General features: G+C 36.7%; 1 long non-coding RNA gene across 15 annotated transcripts in view; it reads left to right on the forward strand.

The window, feature by feature from the left end:
• LOC102158676 (uncharacterized) overlaps window positions 1–24,354 on the forward strand; it is a 434,799-nt gene that overhangs the window by 343,404 nt on the left and 67,041 nt on the right. For 2 of the 15 annotated variants that reach the window (XR_014808253.1, XR_014808252.1), the window contains one exon: window positions 4,258–4,350. The exons of the other annotated variants lie outside the window; for them this stretch is intronic. This is a non-coding gene — a long non-coding RNA (uncharacterized LOC102158676). The remainder of the gene's footprint in view (window positions 1–4,257; window positions 4,351–24,354) is intronic. 15 annotated transcript variants of the gene reach the window in all.

The following is a 24,354-nucleotide window of genomic DNA, read 5'->3' on the forward strand; positions in this document are numbered from 1 at the left end:
TTGAAATAATGCAAGCCCCATCACTAGCTAGATGGCACAAATGCACAGACTTAAGACCCCCAACATCTTTAAGGGAGGTTAGAGATTCATTAATTAGTATAAGCTGTACATCTGGTCCTTTAAAAAAATAATCTCTAGGTTCATCCATTTTTACTGCAAATGGCATTATTTCATTCTTTTTTTATGGACCCAGAGATTATCATATTAAGTGAAGTAAGTCAAACAGAGAAAGATAAATATATGATATCACTTATTTGTGGAATTTAAAAAATGATACAAATGATGTTATTTACAAAACAGAAATATACTCACAGACATATAAAACAAATTTATGGTTACCAAAGGTGAAAAGAGGGGAGAGATAGATTAATATACTCACACCTATATATAAATTAGGTAGATAACAAGGACCTACTGTGTAGCACAAGGAACTATACTCAGTATCTTGTAATAAACCATAATGGAAAAGAATCTGAAAAAGAATGTGTGTGTGTGTGTGTGTGTGTGTGTGTGTGTGTGTATAAAACTGAATCACTTTGGAGTTCCTGTCATGGCTCAGTGGTAATGAACCTGACTAGTAGCCTTAGGGATGTGGGTTCGAGCCCTGGCCTCACTCAGTGGGTTAAGGATCCGGCGTTGCATGAGCTGTGGTGTAGGCCAGTGGCTGCAGCTCTGATTTGACCCCTAGGCTGGGAATTTCCATATGCTGGCGGTGTGGGCACCCCCCCCCAAAAAAAAAACCCACATAACCCGCAAATCACTTTGCTGTACACTTAAAACTAACATGACATTGTAATTTAACTATACCTCAAGAAAAATTAAAAAAAGATAAGGAGAGCCCAGAACCAGAGACCCTTGCCCTTTCTGCTACATGACACAGTGAGAGGATGGATACCTGTGAACCAGACACCTAATCTTCCAGGGCCATGGTCTTGGACTTCCTAGTCTTCCAAACCATGAGAAATACATTTATGTTGTTTATTTAAAGACAGAGCAGTCAAGTTGTACACATACAATTTTATATTTTTCTAGTTCATACTCAACTAGTATGATGACATGGAAAGAGTATGGGCTTTGGAATCAGACACAGCCGAGTTTAAATCCTGGCTCTTAGCCGAGTTCATTATTTGACCTTGGACTCATTAGCAAACTCCTCAGGTTCACTTTGTATCATGAATTCATTACTTTTTCTGTCTTTTTCGCTATTCTATTCCCAATGCCTGACTTAGATTCGTAGTCAAAAATATTCTTTGAATGAATATGGAATGATTTGTAATAGACAAATCCACAGTTCTTCTGCAGAAATTACATTCTTCTTTTGCCTTCTCTGTTTATAGGGATTAACAAATAAATTCTCAATGAGCTTTAGGAAACATGATCTCTAAGTGTGCAGGAAGACTGAAGTCTATGTTTTGACTCACCTAATAAGAAAATGCAGCTTCTTTATTTTCTACAATGCCTCTGATTTTTCTCATGAACCTCACCCTTCTGCTGAGCGGTAAGGAGTGGGAGAGAGGAACCTAGTGAAAGTTAGCTCAATTTTAGCTCTTTTAGGTGACTTGTTTTCTTTCTCATTAAATGTTTAGTCATCCAGAAGTCCCTCTGTTCTCCTCCTCTCTCAGAGGGTACTGGGTAAATAGGTGGCTATTAGATGCCACTCTGACTTGGAGAGGATCCCTTGCTGGTCCCTGAGGTTTAGCAGTTGGTCTGACATTACCTTGGGAATGGCGGTCATGAAGGTGCAACTGTTTCTGTCTAGCTCTCTGGAGCATACCACTCAGACACGACAGTAGAGTCTGTCATCCTGGCCCTTTACCTCAGTTACTAAGCCCAAGTTCTCTGTGGCTCTCTCCTCCTTCTCAGGGATCCTGTAGCTCTCTCCTCACTCTCAGGACCGCTGTGTCTCCTCACTTGAGTAAGGGGAGTTTCTGGTCTCCTGCCTGCCGTGTAGCTGGGGTACTTGTTAATCTCTAAGGTACCGCTCTGCTCCAGCAGTTCAGGGTGGCTTATTGAAAAGGACTCTGTAGAAAGCTCCCAAAGACCTGTGTTTCTTTAACTCCTACTAGCTGTGAGATTTGAAAGTAATGCTATACCTCCCTTCACTTCTGTCTCTTCATCTCTTCTGAGAGGGTCATATAGGGTTATTGGAGGAAGAATGGGTGTGTTGATCAAAAGAAATGTGATTTGTAACAATTCTTGGTAAAAGCTCACATTTCTCCCATTTTTTGTCAGATATTTTTTGATAACATTCTATGTGTATAACTCTGAATAAATAAAGGAAAAGAAGGTACCAACTCTATCCTTTCTTTACTTGCAGACCCGTGGGGGTGCCTGACCCCAACAAGATCCCTGGGGAGGTGCACAGGGGATTGTGGGAAATTAAGCACAGACCCAAGAGCCTGTGTAATCTGGTCCTGTTGCTTCGGGCCTCAGAGGCTCTGGGCCTCATATGTAATGGGAGTAATACAAGTATAGTGGTAGTGGATTGTGTGCATGCCGCTGTGCATGGAGATTAAGTGAAATGTAATTAAGTAAAGGCATTCTCTCACTAATATAGAGGTAATGATGCAAAAGTTGTAATTTGAATACCAATTATAATACATATATTTGTCATTCTTTCATGGAACCACAGTCATCTTAGAGTTGAGAAAAAAGAACAATGATCTTTCATCAAAAACACAAAGGGAAATTTACTCAGCTTTTAAAAGGCAAATGCATTAAAAAAAAATTTTTTTTTTTGCTTTAATTTTGAAAGTCAAAGCTCCCTGCATTTAAGGACTAGTAAAGGAGATCTGAAGTTGTTTGGAGGACTCTGGAGGATTCTAAAACAGAGACTTTACTATGAGAACCAAGGGATATAGAATGATCAACCTGACAATATAACAGGTGTGCATTTCATGCAGAGCTGCTCTCCTTCCACCTCCCCAAACCCCTGACCATACTTTGCAGATACCATATTTTTAATTGCCAAGGAACTCTATCCTATTTTATGTGAGCCACATAATTAATATATAACAGCAGTGTATTTGGGTGAGCAGATATGGTATCTAACCTTGCATATACATGGCATTATTGTCACTCTGGAACAGGAATGGGAGTCAAGGACCTGCTGAACACATCTGAACCGTCACGACTGGGGAGTTTCTAAGGGGAGGAAGTGACTGCTTATGAAGTGAGATCCATCCCTGAATGTCTATATATTATGATCATAGGACTGTAGACAGTCCCAGTGGGAGAGGCTATAAAGATTCACAAGTGTAACCCATTCTTACATAGATTCAAAGGACAGAGAGAAGCCCTTGTGAGCAGCGCCTACCATGCATGGCTGCTGTGCTGTGTTAGTCCATTCAATTCTGGATACAAGTCTGTGACACAGCTGTCACTACCCCTTTTTACCAACTGAGAAACTGTGACAGGAAGGAGAAAGCCACTTGCTCAGAGCCTCACTTTTGACCTGGTAGAGAGCCAAGATTCAAAGGGAACCAGAAACTGCTGTGAGTTTGATGAATCATAAAAATGTTAGAACAGTACTCTAGATGTTACTGAGTGGAGAACATAGCATTTTGACACCTGAAACAGATCACTTACACCCCCTCACCACCAAATGTCAAAATTATTTTTAGTAGTAGATATGAAACAAAACACACAGGGATGAGAAAATGAGAAAAAAACATACGGAATATAACAATTTTAAAAATTAAATTTGGCATATATTATCTTACTAGTAAAAACTAAACATGAACATCATAGTGTAAACAAAAATATGACAACTCTGAGTTTGCAGTCTGTTTCACTGTTTCACATTTTAAATTTAAATGATAATTCCAAGTGATCACATAGATGAAATCATACATAGAACTGGGTCACATGAGGAATTGGATTAACTCAAATTTTGTGCCTTAGTCTTTGCAGTTACTGTGCTGTCATGGCTTATTTTTAACCTAGAGTTTAAATACATGGGTGGGAAACATGAAGAGTACTCCAGGCAAGACTGGACAAGACCATTAGTAAATTATACTTGAGTTTGGGTATGTCGTAAACCAACTGCCTTATGCATATGACCTCAATTTAATCCTAAACCCAAAGAGATGTGTATTATTATTATTACTCTCATATTATTGATGAGGTAGCCAAGGTACAGAGAGTTCAAATGACCTGTCCAAGGTCATAGGGCTAGTGATTAGATGGGATTAAACTGTTGGGGTGGTCTCTAAAGTCAACCCTCTTAATCCCTCTGCCTTAATTCTCTCATCTCAGTTTACATGTCAACACACCCTGAGCTGCCCCCAGTACCACCCTCCTCCCAAATCAGGAAGAGGATACTTTGTTTCAATGATGAAAGCTCTCTAGGTAAGGTTTCTTGTTTGTTACTTTGCTTTCTTTTTTTACTTTTACTTAGAACCCATGAATATAGTGTCTAAAAAAGATTGCAAACAGGGATTAGGGCAGATGGGACATTTCCCTTTCAGAGGAGTCTGCTCCTTAATTAATTATGTAATCAAGTAGCACTAATTTAAGATACACTATCCCAGGAATGTGTTAAAACCCTTGGGAGAAGGAGTGTGTCAAAAAACATAGGACAAGATAACTGTTTTAAGACACTATCTGGTTAGACACTGACAGTACTTCCCTTACTATCTCAATAAGACACAGAAAAAAGCAAAAACTCATAATAGTATGATATCAGATTGATGGCTAAATTTTGGCTAGAAATTTGGAAACAAATAAATGACCAACCCTAGGAACAGATCCCTTCTGTTTCTTTTTGAGTCCACAGCTCCTTAAACTGTTGTTGTAAAAGAGGAGAGGGATGATTGCTGATGGTGGTACAGGGCATCCTCCCAGAAGAATTGGAGACAGGGAGCACCAGGTTTAGGGCGTCTAGGGAGCCTTCACCTCTTGAGTTCTCTCTATGCCTAGGCTACCCGTCTGAGCATGGGGATAGAAAGTGGTCCCACTCCAGCTTTCTTTTTACCACACCTGACCTGGGAATCATGGGGTATCAATTTGCTTTTTAGATGATGGTGGTGAGAAGGTAATTCCATTAGCACCTAGGAGGTCAGAGGAAGTCATCAAGGTCAACCTGCCTTCTTGTTGACTGAAACCAATGGGAATTTTGCATAAGATTTAGAAGCACACAGTCCATATTTTGATTCTGCCACTTACCTTTTGAAGTCTTAGTTTTGAAATATGGAAGGAATAATAATAGCATTGTGATCATTCTTATTTTCAATATGAGAAGACTGATAATAGCATTGCCCTCATTCGGGGTTAGGAATACTAAATGTGAGGGAAATGGTTATAATACACATCTACAATCCTTTATCTGGATCCTTTAGGTCCAGGTGTGGTTTTTGTTTGTTTGTTTGTTTGTTTTCTGTCTTTTTAGGGCTGCACCCCAGGTGTATGGAAGTTCCCAGGCTAGGGGTTGAATTGGAGCTGCAGCTGCCAGCCTACGCCACAGCCACAGCACTGCCAGATCCAAGCCACATCTGTGACCCACACCACAGCTTGCTGCAATGCTGGATCCTTTAACACACTGAGTGAGGCCAGAGATCAAACCCACATCCTCATGGATACTAGTTGAATTCTTAACCTGCTGAGCCACAATGGGAACTCTCCCAGGTGTGTTTTATAATTCAAAAATTTAGGGGGAATTTGTAATATTGTAAAATACCCTCAACAGGGTCTAGGGAACACCCCATAATAATATACATACTTTTTTTTTTTCTGAAACAAAATCTTTGAATTGTTACTCTTAGTGAGATATGTAAATACAACAAATTGCCTCACGTATATTTAGGGTGGGTTTTGCTGCCAAATGAGTTTGCCACAGACTTGCAAACAAAACAAGCCCTTTGTTTTTTCAAAACTTTTTGAGTTTCACCACTGTAGATGAGGGATTATGGATCGAAGATAACAATATCAAATACCAGGCATCTCCCTTCTGTGCTGGTACTGGTGCTGCCTGATGTGGCTACACCAGCCCCACTGTGCCTGTGGGTCCTGGCCTCCCTGACCCCCAGCCCCAGGGACTGGGTGGAGCTCAGCCCAGGCTCAGTCCTGCTGTGGGCACAGTGTCTTCCCTCAGCATAGCCCCTAAGCAGCCTAGGAGTTCAGACACTGAAGCCGTTGTGTTCCCACGACCTTCACTCAAGTGGGTCAAGTGTCAGGCCTGGTGCCCACTCAGCCGAGTACATCTCTCTGCTAAGTCTCCGACCACTGTTTTAAGTAATTAGTTAGCACCCAAAGTACAAGCTGACCTCCTGCCCTAGGGTCTTCAGCTATACCATAGGCTGGGTAAAGCCCTCATCCCTGAGCCAGCTTGCTAATTCTCTGAAATTTTCCAAGTCCTTCTTTCCTGTCTGTAGAATTGCTACCCCCAGATCTGCCAAGTCCTCCTCTCAGTCTGCTTCCCTAAACTGAGACTGGTTCTCTGCTGCTGGACTTTACTTCCTGGACCATCCTCTCCAGCAGAGTTCCTGAGCAGGAGCTCTTTATTATCTCCCATGAACACTGGGATCAGGGTGGGCTGGTCGGGTTCCTTGCGTCCTATTCCTGCTCTCAGATTTCTATTTCCTTCAGCATCATGTAAGAATCCCAGTGTCCATCTTCTATACCACCCTCCCCTCATCACCAGCATCTCCTGCTCTCAGTCTCTCCCACTTGCTCACTGAGCATCCCAGGCTGAATCAGAGTCCTTCCTATCCCAAGCCCTTCCTTCATCCCACCCCAGGAGATCTCATGATTTCGTGGATGATAGTACCAGTATCCTGACCTCTCAATTGCTCCATTTCCTTCCTCACTCCATTTCAACTGTCCACTCTGTCAGTTCTATTCAGTACCTGTCACCATTCAAAATACCCTGACTTCAAAATAAAGTTGTTCAGCCATCCTGCTTTCTTTCCACAACCTTGTGCCCTTCCAGTGTGTTTGTTAAATTACTCTTAGTAAATCATTCGTTAATCTCCTTGGGGACTCCAGTGAATTGATTCTTCATTGTTTCTAATCCATCATCCCCCTGTATATTTTTTCACTCCACTCCCTATCAAGTTTAGACTGCATAGTCCATCATTTTCATGTCTCTCTTGCCAATACCCTAAATACCTTATTTCTATCTCTTGTACCACTTGGCCAAATACCAACCCCAAATTAACACTCCCACCCCCTTTTTCTTTATCTGCATCAGAGGAGCTGAAACTACTAGAGTAACTGAATTGATAGGGAAGATCAGAATCTCTCTCAGGAATGCCTTTGTAGGGTACAATACATTGAATGTTTATGTCCCCCCCAATTCACATGTTGAAGCTTTAACCCCCAGTGTAATGGTTTGGGGAGAGAGGGCTTTTGGGAGGTATTTAGGTAATGAGGGTGCAGCCCCCATGGTGGGATTAGTGTCTTTATAAGAAAACAAGCCCATAACAGAACCCTTGAATTTCTCCTGAACCTTTGCACTTATCATCTCTGCTGCCACCACTCTAGTGCAAACTATCCCATATCCACTCTGACCTTTTCAGTCTCATCGCCACACTGCAGATAATGTTATCTTTAAACATGTAGATCTACACACATTACCTCCATTTTTGAAAGCACCCTAGTGACTTTCTATTGCTTCTATGATAAAACAAAAGTCCTTGTAGTTCCCTGGTGGCCTAATGGATTAAGGACCCAGTGTTGCCACTGCTGTGGTGCTAGTACAATACCTGGCTCTGGAATTTTCACATGCTGCAGGTGCAGAAAAAAAAAAAAAAAAAAGGACACATTCTCCCTATGTCTACAGCCCAATTTTACTCTAGTCACATTTGTCATGCAGTCATACTTTTTCCACCTTTGCTGAATTAACCACCTCACACACGCAGACCTTAATAAATGTTTGTTCCTCAGGGAACCTCCTACATATCCTTGGTCTTGGGAAGGTTTATCTGCTATAGATACTTTCAAAACAGTGGGCCTTTCTTTCAGAGTCCTCAACCAGCTCTTAGTGACTTAGTTGTTAGCATGATCATTTAATTATGTCCATCTTCCCACTAATCTCTAAGATCCATGAGAGCAAATCAGTGTCCTTCTCAGATTGGTTCTTTTCTCATTATTGCATTCCCAGCAATTAGAAGGTAGCCTACATATACTCAATGCATGGGTGAATACAAAAGATACTGATACAAGTGTTAGCACAGTTCAAGGCAAACAGTGAGCATTCCCAAACAGAACTAGGACACCTTGCTGTACAGTGGAAAATTGACAGAACACTGTAAACCAGCTATAATGGAAAAAATAAAAATCATTATAAAATAAACAGTTATTATTGACATATTCCTGTTTTTGTTGTTGTTATACATCTTTACTACTAGATATGTTTTTCATATTATATCCTTCACTTTTACTCCACAATTCAGTTAAGTTTCCTAAAATTTCTGAGCACAAATCAACACTACATTTGCTGATGTTAAAAACAAGACAATAACTTGTGGTTGCCAAGAGGGAGGGGGAGGGAATAGGAGGAACTGGGAGTTTGGGGTTAATAGATGCAAACTATAGCCTTTGGAATGGATAAACAATGGGATCCTGCCGAATAGCACTGGGAACTATGTCTGGTCCACTTGTGATGGAGCATGATAATGTGAGAAAAAGAATGTATACATGTATGTGTGACTGGGTCACCTTGCTGTGCAGCAGATAATTGACAGAATACTGTAAGTCAGCTATAATGGAAAAAATAAAACTCATTATAAAAAATAAAAAGTGTTTGACCAGTTAAAAAAAAAAAAAAAAAAAAAAAAGACAAGAGGTCCCAAATGGAGTCGCTTATGCTAAGCCCTACCTTACAAAACCAAGACTTAATGATAGTTTCAACTCTCCTAGAAATGGAATCTGAAACCAGTCAATCAGGAATTGCCTGATCAACATTAGCTGCATAATCTGCCTGATAGGCCCCTGTCATCTTTGTAATAATCAGTCTGCTTTTTTTGCCTAGTATAACTTTCTTGTTCCAACTCCCTTCTGCCTGTAAAAGCTTTTCATTTGGTACAGCTTCTCACGGCTTCTTTCTATCTGTTCAAATGCCCTTTGATTAATGAATCATTAAATAAAACCAATAATATCATATGTTTTACTCAGTTGAATTTTTTAACACTAGTACCAGATCAGGTACTGCATGTTAGGTATTTGAGTGTGCAAATTACTATAGAAAAAATTATTTCCCTCCTTCATATAAGCAAAGAGAACAGCACCTAAATGTTTTAATGATGCTCCATGTGTCTTGTTGTTATAAATATTTTACATTTTTTCTGTAGTTTTAAAACTCATGTTAAATGATTCAAGTCTTTTTTTAAAGAATTATTGTTGGAAAATACTGAGAAATCAGCTATTTACTGATATCGCTATTCACCAACCCTTTTAAAATAATCACACATCCAGGTTCTCTTCATAAGTTGTCTCTGTGTTAATTATGCTCAATGTTTATAACACAACACAATGTAGATTTAAGTAGTTTTTTTTTTTTTTTTTAAAGAAAGAAACCCTAAAGAAATATATGCCAACATATATAATTTTGTTTTTGGGTAAATGAATTTCACATCATTTGTTTTCCCTTATTCTCTTCAAATATTCAAAATTCACTAGAATTAGTCTATAGTAATATTATAATCAGAAAATATAGAACATCATATTTTAAAATCTGCACATTATATTTTGTGTATAATATTTGATCAAAATTATGTAAAAAAATATGCTATAGAAACAGACTGGAAGGAAATACAGCAAACTCTTCACAAATTATCCATGCATACTATGACTATGTGACATTTTCTCTATTTTTCTGAATTTAATCATTATCTTAATGAAAATGATCTTTAAAGGTAAGTTAACATATACAAAATCATATATATCCCTTCAGGAGCTTGCAAATATTCCTAGTACAAAGTTGATGATTGAAAGTAGATTGGACTTATAGAAGCCCCAGCTTGGAAAACATTTCACTAAAAGTAAAACTATTTTGGAAAAATCAAGTTTCCACTTTAAAAAATTATAGTGAGATTAATTGGCACTTGTTTTACAAAGATAATTTTAGAGTGGAAAGTGATTCTAAAGCCAGGAACTTGTACACTGGGTTATATCAATTGTCTAATTTCTTCTCCACCCTGCAAAATCTACTTTATAACTACAGATCTTAAGGAACTAAACTATGAAACAAAATTTGTTAAAATTACTTAAATTGTGGAAGTAAAATTAATCATTATGCTTTAAAATAGAGAGATATCAATTACATTTCTTGAGAATTTTCACATAGTAAGTCCTCAATGAAGTTTGAAATTTACAAATTATTATTTTGGAAATTTTATACTGCGAAGGATACAAATGTGTCATCTTCTTGATGGTTATGTAACTAATGCAATATAGGAGTTCCCGTCATGGCGCAGTTGTTAACAAATCTGACTGGTATCCATTAGGACCTGGGTTTGATCCCTGGCCTTGCTCAGTGGGTTAAGGATCAGGCATTGCTGTGAGCTGTGGTATAGGTCATAGAGGAGGCTCAGATCCTGCGCTGCTGTGGCTATGGTGTAGGCTGGCTGCTGTAGCTTCAATTTGACCCCTGCTCTGGGCACCTCCCTATGCTGTGGGTGCGGCCCTAAAAAGACCAAAAAAAAAAAAAAAAAAACCCTAATACAATATAAATAATTTTTCCTTCTCTCTTTGGCTGTTTGAATCCTCTGACTTCAATATTTAATTCTTATCTTTCCTCCATAACTCTCCTAACCTATTACTTTCACTCCCTCTTTCAGCATTCTTTTTTTTTTCTTTTCTTTTTAAATGATTTTTATTTTTTTCCATTATAGCTTGTTTACAGTGTTCTGTCAATTTTCTACTATACAGCAAGGTGACCCAGTCACATATACATATATAGATTCTTTTTTCTCACATTATCATGCTCCATCATAAGTGACTAGATATAGTTTCCAGTGATATACAGCAGGATCTCATTGCTTATCCACTCCAAAGGCAATAGTTTGCATCTATTAACCTCAAATTCCCAGTCCATCCAACTCCCACCCCCCCCCCCACCTTGGCAATCACAAGTTTGTTCTCCATGTGGCATTCTTTAGCATTTCTTTTCTTCACACTCATTTGAAAATTCATTATCTCTTTTATTAAGCTATATATTTTCTTAAGCAAATCTTTAAAATAGTTACACTCATTGCTAGGCAAGATTCTAATGCCCTTGTAAAATGACCTTAGTTTCAGATTGCTTCCACTCTCATTTTTTGTCCTTCCTAAGTCTACCTATTTCTGACCTCCTCAAATATTCATATTTCAGGTGAATTTCCATCTTTATTTTCCCAACTCTTTTATTTCTGTTGCTGAGCACCATTTTCCTGGTCACTACCTTGGCTGTTCTCTATATCAATATTGGTCGACTTCCCTGACCATTAGTCTGAGAATTCTTGGACTCCTGACCCCTTTTTAGCTCCATTCCCACTGCATCCACTTTGGCAGTTGGGTGGGACTGAAGTAATAGAACTTGGCTAAGCAAGGATATTGCAAGCCCTGTGGGATATTAGACTATGTTTTATATTTAAAAACACACACAGGATATTGAAAATGTGTTAGCACTCTCAAGTTAACTGCCACATTGTTTACAATAGCCAAGATATAGAAACAACTGAAGTGACCATCAGTGGATGATAAATAAAGATGTGGTATGCATATACAATGGAATATTATTTGGCCATAAAAAGGAAGTTATCCTGCCATTTGTAACGACAAGGTTGGATCCTGAGCACATTACACTGAGTGAAATAAGTCAGACAGAGAAAGATGAACACTGTATGATCTCACTTATATGTAGAATCTAAAAAACTGAACTCATTGAAACATAAAATGGATTCATGGTTGCCAGAGGCAAGAGGTTGAAAAATGGGTGAAGGTGGTCAAAAGATGCAAACTTCCAAATATGAAATAAGTAAGTTCTGGGGATGCAATAATGTACAGCATGGTGACTATAGTCAGAAATACTCTTTTTATATTTGGAAGTTTCTAAGAGAGTTGATCTTAAATGTTCTTATTACAAGGAAAAAAAAAAGGAAAAAAACTATGTGAAATGATGGATGTTACCTAAACTTGTGGTGATCCTTTCACAATATACACATTTATCAAATAATTAAGTTTTGCACCTTAAATATATACAATGTCATTTGTCAATTGCATCTTAATAAAACTGAAAAAAAACCCTCCTTTTTTGTGCTTCAGTTTTCTCATATGTATATAAAAATAAAATTCTCCATGCTTGGCTATTATAAGGACTGAATAAACTTTTGTGCATCCAATACAGTGTTACTATATAGTAGGTACATGTAGACACTGGTTCCTTTTTTAATTTTTTGAGGAATTACATATAGTTCTATTTTCCAAAACTTGGAACACTGATTCTACAGTTTGTTAGTGGGTATATTTGAAGTAAGGATTCTGTGGTAAATAACTTTGGGAAGCACTGGAGCTGAGTTAAATTTGAAATATTTCTCCTCAGAAATTTCAATATGTAATACTTCTCTAGTAAAATGTACCAGACAAATTTCATCAAAATATTTGACAGCAGAGGTCTGCTTTTCATGGAATGTTTATAAAATCATGGATTAGAAGATCATGTTGCCAATTTAACTCCTTTTTATGTAGACCTCAAATAAAGCTTCTATTTTATTGATTGATATCCCAAGATAAATTGTTTTAAAAAAAACCTCTATGTTTTGCAACTATATATCCATGAAAATAAGGATTTCTCAATACTGTGCAACCAAAACAAAATAGGAAATTAAATTGGATGGTGAGGATGAAGTAAGATGGCAACTTGGGAACCATAAAATGCAATTTCAGACCTTGTATATTTGGGAAAACATCCTATTGTTCTCAGTTAATGACTTCATAAAAGTTTAAAGTTATAAACTGGAACATAAAATATATGAAAATTGTTAAATTTGAAAAAATAGAATTAAAATTTCATCTCTGGTATGAAGTAGTAAACTGCTGCAAATAATAGAACTCTAAAAAAAACATGTGCAACATGAAGGAAGGCTTTAGTGACCAAACAAAAGCAGCAGATTTTAGAGGGAAATTAAAACTTGAGATGAGAAAACTAAATGGAGCGATTTCTTTGTTTTTTGTGCCTTTACTTTGAAGACATTCATGATCATTGTGGAGGAGACACCACATGACTAAAATTCTGATAGAAATCCTGGCTATTGTTTTGGCTAAGTCACCAAAACAATATGAAAGATCCCTGGGGCAACCAGAGCCACCAGACAGTTAGGGTAAAACCCTAAAAAGGAGAGGCTTAACTAATAGGGAAACCCTAATTCAGTGTTTAAACTCAGCCTCAAGTTTTTAGATGATCCCTGAACCATGTATGTGTGGGGAATTGAAAGATGCTTACAACAAAGTCTTAAATAACTGATCTGAGATATGAGCCTCTGCCCATCACAGGTATGTCAATGTGTAATTCTAGGATAACCAAGTTGGATACCTGCTAAAACAACAAAACAAAATAAAACACCCACTCTTTGAAGGGATATAACAAAATTTAGAAATCTGCAAAACAAAAATTTGCAACACCTAGGATACAATCCAAAATTACTCACCATATTTGAGTCAGAAGGATCAAGAGTCAGAAAAATAGAAACCTAACTTAAAGGAAAAAAACAAACAATAAAAGATACCAAATTCTGATACCCCAGATACTCAAATTATGAGATAAGTACTTTAAAGAAGGTATATTAGCTTAGTGATATAAAGTTAAATGTGTTTTAATGAATATAAAGATGGCAATTTTCAAGAGAGGAATATAAAATGTAAAAAAAAAAAAAGGATTTTTTTTTTTCTTTTTTTAGGGCCACACCCATGGCCTATGGAAACTCCCAGGCTCGGGGTTGAATTGGAGATGCAGCTGCCAGCCTATGCCACCACCAAAGCAATGTGAGATCTGAGATGCATCTGTGACCTGTACCACAGCCCACAGCAATGCCAGATCCTTAACTTGCTAAGCAAGAGCAGAGATCAAACCCACATCCTCATGGATACTAGTTGTGTTCATAACCCACTAAGCCACAACAGGAGCTCCCCCAAAATGGAAATTTTTGAAGTGAAAAAATATAATAACATCTGAAATTTAAAATTCACTGGATAGACTTACTGGCAGAATGGGGATGATAGAGGAAATAGTGATTTTAAAGATAGATCAGCAGAAATCATCCCAATCAAAAGAAGAGCAAAAATAATAATAATAATAATTAATACAGCCACCAGGATCAAGGCAGAATTTCAAAAGATCTAACATATGGGTAATTGGAGTTCGGAAGAGAAGGAGAAAGGGAATGGGACAGAAGAAATGTTTAAATGGTAGAAAATGCCTCACAGTCTGTAAAGGAAAAAAGCTGATACAAAAAACTCAGTGAAGGAGTTCCCATCGTGGTGCAGTGGTTAACGCCAACTAGGAACCATGAGGTTGGGGGATCGATCCCTGCCCTTGCTCAGTGGGTTAAGGATCCGATGTTGCCGTGAGCTGTGGTGTGGGTCGCAGACTCGACTCGGATCCCGAGTTGCTGTGGCTGTGGTGTAGGCCGGTGGCTACAGCTCCAATTAGACCCCTAGCCTGGGAACCTCCATATGCCTCAGGAGCGGCTCAAGAAAAAGGCAAAAAGACAAAAAAAAAAAAAAAAAAAAGAAACTCAGTGAATTCCAAATAGTATAAGTTTGATGATAATGATACTTGGGCGCAGTATAGTAACACTGATGAAAACTAAAGACAAAAAGAAAATCTTGAAAACATCTAGTGAAAAATTAATACAATGAAAATAGGGGAATAAAGGTTTGAATAATTGGACTTTTCATGACAATCAAAAGAGACCTAAAGACCATGGAAAAGAATCTTAAAGTGACAAAAGAAAAAAAAAGGTCAAATCAGAATGCTATAGCCAATGAAAATGTTTTTCAAGCCTGAAGGCAAAATAAAGACATCTTTCAGATAAAGAGAAACCAAGAAATGTGTTGCCACCTGTACTGTGCTATATCTGACTTATAATGAAAGTTCTTCAGGGTGAAGACAAATGGGATCAGATGGAACTCAGATCCTTGGGAGGGAATGAGCAGCATCAGTACATCTCTAGGTAGATTTAAAGATCTGTTTTTCTCTCACTATCCTTAAAATACATACAAATATGTAAAGCAAAATTACAATGTTGTCTTGAGGGTTTTATAATGTGTGTGGTAGCAATAACATAAAGGGTGGTAAGGATTTATTTACTTTTTATTTTTATTTTTTGCTTTTTTTAGGGCCATGCCCATGGCATATGGAGTTTCCCAGTCTAGGGGTTGAATCAGAGCTACAGCCACAAGCCCATGCCACAGCCACAGCAACACAGGATCCTAGCCACCTCTGCAACCTACACCACAGATCACAGCAATGCCGAATCCTTAACCCACTGAATGAGGCCAGAGATTGAACCTGCAACCTCATGGTTCCTAATCAGATTCATTTCTGCTGCTGCACGATGGGAACACCCCGAGGATTTAAATGGACTTAATTGGCTACAGGATTTTTATATTAAATATGAAGTAGTACAATATCCAGTCTAGGTAGTATGAAAAATTAATGATATATATAGTGTAATTCTTAGAAAACTCACTTAAAAATAAAGCAAAGAATTATAACTCATAGCAACTGAATGAATTCAAATGGAATTTAAATATGGAAACAATTTAAAGGGGACACAGAGGAACAAAATGCAGAGAAGGGACAAACAGTAATAAATCCATACATATCAAAAATTACACTAGGAATTCCTGTCATGGCTCAGCAGAAATGAATCCAACTAGGAACCATGAGGTTGTGGATTCAGTCCCTGGCCTCGCTCAGTGGGTAAAGGACCCAGAGTGGTGTAGGTTGCAGACATGGCTCAGATCTGGCATTGCTGTGGCTGTGGCGTAGGCCAGTGGCTACACCTCTGATTTGACCCCTACCCTGGGAACCTCCATATGCCATGGGTGTGGCCCTAAAAAGCAAAAACAAAACAAAACAAAACAATTACATTAAATATTAATAAATTAAATACTCCAATTGAAAGGTAGAATTTTTGAGAATAGGTGAAAAAGCAAGACTCAATTACATGCTGCCTAGAAATAGTTCAAATTTTTAAAATGCACTTTTCTTGAAGTTGATAAAAATAATATGCTATGAGAACAGGAAATTATAAGACTAGATGAGTTATATTCAATAAAGTATACTTCAAAACCAAGAGTATTACCAAAAATAAAGAAGTAATTTTATAGTGATAAAAGTACCAATTCATCAGGAACACATAATGATCATGAATACGTATGTACTGAATAGTTAGAGCTTTAAAATGCAAAACGATAATAGAATTAAAGAAAAATAGCTTCAACAACAACATTAGGTAATTTTAACACCCTTTGTTTAACAATGATAAAGCAACTAGACCAAAAAATATTAATAAAAGGCATGATTAATCACCTTGATCTAACTTATATATATCTAATTTATATATAAAAATAAAAATTTACATATATACACTTATGTATACATTTATGTATAATTACATAAAATATAATTACATAAAATTTATGTACACATAAGTATTATATGTGTAAAGATGCCACAACTGCAGAACACATGCTCTTGTTAAGTGCATGTAATATGTTAATAAAGACAGAATTAGGGATGGGCCGTAAAACAAGTCTCAATAAATTTAAAATAATTGAAGTCATACAGCACATGTTCTCTAACTTTGATAAAATTAATTGGAAATCCATAACAATAAAATATCCGTAAAAATCCCATATATTTATAACCAAGTAAAACATTCCTAAATAATCCATAGGTCAAATAAGAAATCATAGGGAAAATAAAAATTATTTTGTATTTAGTAATCAAAATACAGCATATCAAACTATGAAATACAGTGAAAGCCATGCTTGGAGGGAAGCTTGTAGCTTTGTTTATTCAAGAGAAGAAAAGTCTTCTTTAGTAACTTCAAGTTTTAGCTCAAGAAGCAGGAGAAAGGAATACAAAACAGAACAAAGAAAATAAAGAAAAAGAGGAGAAAACAAATAAAATTTGAGAAAGGTTAAACAATGGAGAAAATCATTGAAACCAAAAGCTGGTGTTTTTTTTTGGCTAAAATTGATAAACTTGTAGCTAAACTAAATAATGAATGAAAACTAATCAACAATATAAGAATACAAGAAAAAAACAACATGATTGCAGATCTCATATACATTGAGTAACTACTAAGAGAATACAACTAACAACTTGATGCCAACAAATTTGACAATTTAGAAGAAATGGACTATTTTCTCAAAATCTCAACATAGCAAATCTCACCTATGAAGAAATAGACAACCTGATTATCTCTATACCCATTAAAGAAACTGAATTGTTTGCTAAAAATCTTCACACAAAGAAAACTCCAGTTCAGATGGAATTAGTAGTGAATCCTTCCAATTATTTATGGAAAGAATAGTAATACCAAAAGTATTAACACAAATACTTTCACAAAGTAGAAGAGGAATCATCGCCTAACTCATGTTGTAAGTCCATCATTATCATGGGCAGTATTAGGCCAAGACATTAAAAAGAAACTACATTATTTCTTATGAGCATAGACACAAAACTCTCTAAGAAGTTTTGAAACAATTAAATGCAGCAACATAATAAAGAGGATGATGCATCCTGACCAAATGGGATGTATTTCAGGAAAGAAGTTTGGTTTAACAGTTGAAAAATTAATCAATACAACTCACTGTATTAACTTGATATAAGATTTTAAAAGTATAATTCCAATAGATGCAAAAGAAGCAAATTTTACAAAATGCAACATCCGTTTATAATAAAAACTCATGGAAAACTAAGAATGAAAAAAAATATTTGACTTCATAAAAGACATCTACAAAAACCTACATGTAAAATCATAATTTAATGATGAAAAGCTGAATGTTTTGCATCTAAAATTAAGAATAAGACAACAATGTTCACTCTTGCTACACCTATTCAACATTGTATTGGAAGTCTGGCCAGGACAATTAGGCAAGGAAATGAGGAGTGTGGTATTAGCATAAAGATAGATATATAGAACAATGGAATAGAATTGAGGGTACCTAAACAAACTCTTGCGTTTGGGGTCAACTGATTTTTAATGAGAGTGTGAAAAATGTTCTTCTCTAAGAACATTCAATGGGTGAAAAAGAGTCTCTCCACCAAAAGGTACTGGGACAACTAGATATTCATGTGCAAAAGAACAAAGACAATTTCTTCACACTATACACAAAAATTAACTCAAAATAGGTAATAAACCTAAATGTAAGAGCTGAAAGTTATAAAACTCAGGCAAAAATATAGGAGTATAGCATCATTACCTTGAATTAGGAAAATTTTATGTAGAATTTCAATGTTTTTCTTTTCACCTCTCTTCAGGAATAATTTACATACATCAAAGTACATCTATCTAAACTGTATAATCTAATGAATGCTGAAAATTAAATATGCCTTTAAAACCATCACAACTATCAAGATACAGAATATTTACATTATCCTCAAAAGATTCCTCTTTTATTTTTATTTTTACTATTTTTTTATTTTTTGCAGTTCTACCTTTCAACCCTATGCATCGATTTATATGATTTTTTCCTCATAAAAAATGATTTGATTTGAATCATTGGATTGATTCAAATTTTATATAAATAGAATTATACAATATGCATTCTGTTGTGACTAATTTCATTCACTCAGCATACTGATTTTGACATTCACTCATATTGTATGTATCAATAATCCAACTATTTTTAATTACTTGAGAAAAATATTTAAAAGTGAAATGGGGGCAGTTATGGAAGGTGATAAACATTTTAAGAAAATGATTAATATTTTCCAAAAGTAGATTCACCATTTACCTTTCTACTAACATTTAGAGAGTTCTACTTGTTCCTCTCCTGGCCAACAATTGGCATTGTCAGCATTCATCATTTTAGCCACTCTAATTAGTGAATAGTGGAATCTGATTGAATTTTTAATTTACATCTCCATGTTGAGTAAAAATGATGTTGAATATCTTTTCATGCATGTTCTGGCCATCCTTATATTTTTCCCTGTGAAATATCTGTTCAAATATTTTACTGACATTTCATTGGCTGTATTAGTTTGCTAGGGCTGACATATAAAAGCACCACAGACTGGGAGGCTTAAAAACCAGAAATTTCTTTTCTTAGCATCCTGGAGACTAGAAGTTCAAGATCAAGTTGTTGGCAAGGTTATTTCTTCTGAGATCTCTCTCTTTTGGTTTGTAGATGGCTGTCTTCTTACAGTGTCTTCACTTGGTCAGCTCTTTGTGTCCTAATCTCTTTTTTTCCTTCCTATTTATTTATCTTCCAGTTTTATAAAGATAAAATTGACACACAGTACTGTATAACTTTAAGGTGTATATCATAATGATTTGACTTACAAACATCATGAAATGATTATCACAAGTTTAGTGAACATCCATCATCTCATATAGATATAAAATTAAAGAAACAGAAAAAAATTTTTGTGTTGTAAGTACCCTTAGGGTTGACTTTCTTAATAATTTTCATACATAACATACAGCAGTATTAATTATATTTATCACATTGTACATTTCATTCCGGGTACTTATATATCTTACAACTGGAAGTTTGTACCTTTTGACTGGCTTCATCCTATTACTCCTCCCCAAATCCCTGCCTCTGGTAACCACAAATTTGACATTCTTCTTCCAGTAGGTTGTTTGTTTATTTTTGAAGAATAATTGACCTACAACACCATATTAATTACTATTACACAACGTAGTAATTTGGTGTTTATACCACAATATGTCTAGTTATGACGTCACCATACAAAGATTACATAGCTATTGACTATTGGCTCTTACCCACACTGTACATTTCATATTCATGACTCATTTATTTTTCAGCTGATACTTTGTACCTTGTAATCTCCCTCACTTAGTTCTTTACTACCCAAATTCCTTTCCCTCTAGTGAGCCTCTGTTTGTTCCCTGTATCTGTAACTCTGTTTCTGTTTTATTATGTTTGCTCACTTTGCTTTTTAGATTCCACACATAAATGAAATCATATAGTATTTATCTTTCTCATCTGACTTATTTCACTTAGCATAATACCCTCTAGGTCCACCCATGTTGATACATATGGCAAGAATTCATTCCTTTTATGACTAATATTCCAGTGTGTGTGTGTGTGTGTGTGTGTGTGTGTGTGTGTGTGTCACATCTTCTTTTCCCATCCATCTATTGGGTTGCTTCCATATCTTGGCTATTGTAAACAATATTTCAATGAAGATGGGGTGCAATGTAATTTCTAGTTAGTATTTTTATTTTCTTTGGACAAATACTCAGGAATAGAATTGCTGGATCATATGGTAGCTCCATTTTTAATTTTGCAGAATCTCCACACTGTTTTCCATAGTGGCTGCACAACTTATATTCTCACCAACAGTGCATGAGGGTTCCCTCTTCTCTGTATCCTCCCCAACATTTGTTATTTATTGTCTTTTTGATAATAGATTTTCTAGCTGGTATGAGGTGATATCTCATTGTGGTTTTGATTTATTTGCTTTTCCCAGATGAATAGTAATGTTGAGCACATTTTCATATCCCTGTTGGCCGTCCGCATGTCTTCTTTGAAAAAATATCTATTTAGATCCTCTGCCCATTTTTAAATCTCTTCTTTTTATAAGAAATTTAGGAATTCAACATATGAATTTGAGAGGAGACAAAATCTCATAACAATTCTCTCTCATGCATAAAATCCATGTCCTTCTTGCATGCAAAATAGATTTTCATAAAGTGTGATGACTGTAGATTGTTTGCACATAAAGCTGATTGCCATCAAAGAAACAGGAGATTGACAAAGCTTTTGGAAATGTTGTACTGCCAAAACCAAACCAAAACAAAAATCTTAAAATGCAAAAAGAACAATGACAAAAATTTGACTATATTAAAGTGATTCTGACTGTTCAAGCTTTAAAATAATCCCTGATACCACTAAATTCTACAGGCAGACAGTAGACTGGTAAAACAGCTTAGTCTCCCTAACCTCAGAACATACTGCCCCAAACTTACTTCAGATGTGGTCAAAGGAATAATGGAAAAGGAATAATATCCAGAATCAGAGCCAAGGGCAATGAAGAAAAGTACAAGGGACTTACTTTTTGATTGTGGTTTTAGGGCATGATTTCAGTTCATTCCCCACTGTGAAGTAGGGACCGTCAACATTTCTGCCCAGTACGATTTCAGATTTACTATGGGACAGTGTGAGCTCTGGGTTTCTTATTGTTTCCCTTTCTAAATGGGATTATTTACCATGGATTTTCTATTCTGCTGTATATTGGGTGTGTGAAGAACAGGTAATTTGTCTTTTTAGTACAGAGGTCTCTGGATCAAGAGAAGCCACATCTGGATCTAATCAAGAGACCAGTTTTCATAGCGCTCTGATGAGGAGATTGCTGCATATCACACAGTTCTATGGGCTCAAGTGTGTCTTTTTAAACTTCTTGTGTTAAAATCCCAACCCCCAGTACTTTAGGATGGAACTGTGTTTGGGGTTCAGACTTTTAAAGAGGTAATTAAGGTAAAATGAGATCATACAGGTGGGCTCTAATACAGTTTGATTGGTGTCCTTGTAACAAGAGATTAGGACACAGGCAAGAGGGAAAACCTTGTGAAGATACAGAGAGAAGACACCTATCTAAGAGAAAGGCTTTGGAAGAAACCAACACTGCCAAGACCTTTATCTCAGATTTCTATCCCCCAATAACATGCTAAAGTAAATTTCTATTGTTTAAACGACCTAGTCTCTGGTATTTGCTATGGTAGCTATGGGAAACTAACACACCAGAATCAGTGAACTTTGTGTTGGCTACAGATTTTGGGGGTGACTCCTTGATGAGGGGTATGTGTGTAATATGTGCATAAAGGAGAGTAAAGTAAACATTTGGTCAGTACAAAGGCTAGCCTTGTGACTCATTAGGGCTACATCTTGATATTTCTGGTTCTTCTCTGTGTTAGTCATCTTTTTCTAGATTATGTTGCTGTAACAAATGTCTCCAAGCTATCTGGTACTTAAAACAAGTTTATGTCTCATGCATGTTACACATTGACTGTAGGTAGAACAAGACGCTGCTCCATGCGCCTTTCTCATTCTAGAATTCAGGCTGCAGAAATATCTCCTATTTAAGACATATCATTCTTGTGACAAAGGGAAGACAACAACAATAACAACAAAATTAGAAGGCCCTAAATTTTCTGCTCAAATATGACACCTATCACTTCTGCCTATATTTAGATGGCTAGGCCTGCTATCAATAAAATGGAGAAATATACTTGACCCACAGTTAGATGACAATGGGTGGGGCTATATAATCCTCTTACAGGAGGGGAGGGCAGCATGTAATTGGTACCAGCAATACAATCCAAGCACATAGCTTAATCCCTTTGAAGTTAACTGTTTGGGCAAATGTGAATGCATGTTTTGTGTGACACTTCCAGGAAGAAACCTTTAAGTACCATTGCATGATTTACCGCTTTCCTTTCTCCCTGCTGTGGGAAAAAATTAGGAGATGCTCAGCACTCCTATATTCCTGATGAACAGGATGGAGAAGAACACTTGGCCAGCTCTTGATAAATATGTAGTATGAAGAGAGATTAATCTGTGTTTTCTTAAGCTACTGAGTTTTGTTTTATCTTTTTAGAGCTGCACCCATGGCATATGGAGGTTCCTAGGCTAGGGGTTGAATTGGAGCTGTAGCTACTGGCCTATACCACAGCCACAGCAATGTGGGATTGGAGCCACATCTCTGACCTATACCACAGCTCATGGTGGGTCCTTAACCGGATCCTTAACCCACTGAGCGAGGCCAGGGATTGAACCTGTATCTTCATGGGTGCTAGTGAGATTCGTTTCCTCTGAGCCATGACGGGAACTCCAAGCCACTGAGATTTTACAGCTGTTTGTTACCAGAGCATAACAGAACTCATTCACTCTGACAAAGGTACTTAAAAGGCATTGGGAAACGACTGCCTTAGAAATCTACCTGTGTTATGTGCACTATAGCTGCTTAGTAATGTATGACAATCTCTCTCTCATAGTTTTTTTATTGCAACTGTTTCTCTCTTTTCTGAAAATGATCCTGACTTTTGTGATTATCATTCGCTTCTTTGTGCTACTCTTTATGGTAGAAGATACTTGAGAAGGTTGCCCTCATGCCTTTTGGGGGAACTTCCTCTTTTCTCTGCATTGGAGTGGTTGTGATGGAAGTTGTGGTGTAATACAAAGTTACTGAAATAGCAGGGGCACACAAAGTTGGGTCAGTGAAATCCTTCTGGGGCTTTCCTTCTGGAACCAAGAGAAATGCCTAAGGTTGTCACTGTGAGTGACTAGACACTGACATGTCAGATTGGGCCTTGATACTGGCCAGTGTTCACCACAGTGTTATTATTAGTAGTAGTAGCCTGCAGAGAACACTGCAGTTCTAGGGAGAACAAAGTATTTGCACAGCAGGGATAGGAGAAGAAAGAAGTATTTGAGTTCCTGGATCCAGTTTTACCTGGGTCACATCTGAAGTAGCCAAAGGTGTACGTCTATCAGGAATCAGCAAATTATAGGCCTCAGGCCAAATGTGGCCTGCTACCTGTTTTTGTAAATAAAGTTTTATTGAAACAGAGCCAAACCTATTTGTTTACATATAGCTGTTTTTGTGCTAAAATGGCAGAGTTGAGTTGTTGCAGCAGAGACCCTAGAGCCTGCAAAGCCTAAAATATTTACCATCTGGCCCCTTTTCAGGAAAAGTTTGCTTACCCCTGATATATGATATCTCATCCTTTAAAATATGTATATTTTCAAACTTTACATATGAAATACATAAATTCATAAATAAACATCTCATACATAGCGAAAAAATATTCATAAATAAATGCAATTTTCATGTGTAATAAGGCAGAATCAACAAAGACTGAAAAGTCAGTTATATCTCAATTAAATAAAGATTGGCAAGCATTACTATAGGCAGTAATGAATTCCAAAAGTATTTGATCCAGGCAATGGCATAATCATATTAGCAGGACAACTCCAGTGTCAATTTTTAATGCTTGTTTGTGCTGAAGCAGGAGAGAAAGTTAATAAACCTAATAAGAGTGTTTTGTAATTCAGACCAAAAAAACCTAAAAAACAAAAAACCCGAATCTGGGTAGAATGGCAGTTGGGATAGAGAGGAGGGGATTCGTGCATGTGACTCAGATGTGGCCTTTCAGCAGTCCTTCACCTACA

Source organism: Sus scrofa, chromosome 6 (genome assembly GCF_054392235.1).
Source record: "Sus scrofa isolate SSC_HxYL_T2T_F1_AM1 chromosome 6, Sscrofa_HxYL_maternal_Yorkshire_Landrace_v2.0, whole genome shotgun sequence".
Lineage (NCBI taxonomy): Eukaryota > Metazoa > Chordata > Mammalia > Artiodactyla > Suidae > Sus > Sus scrofa.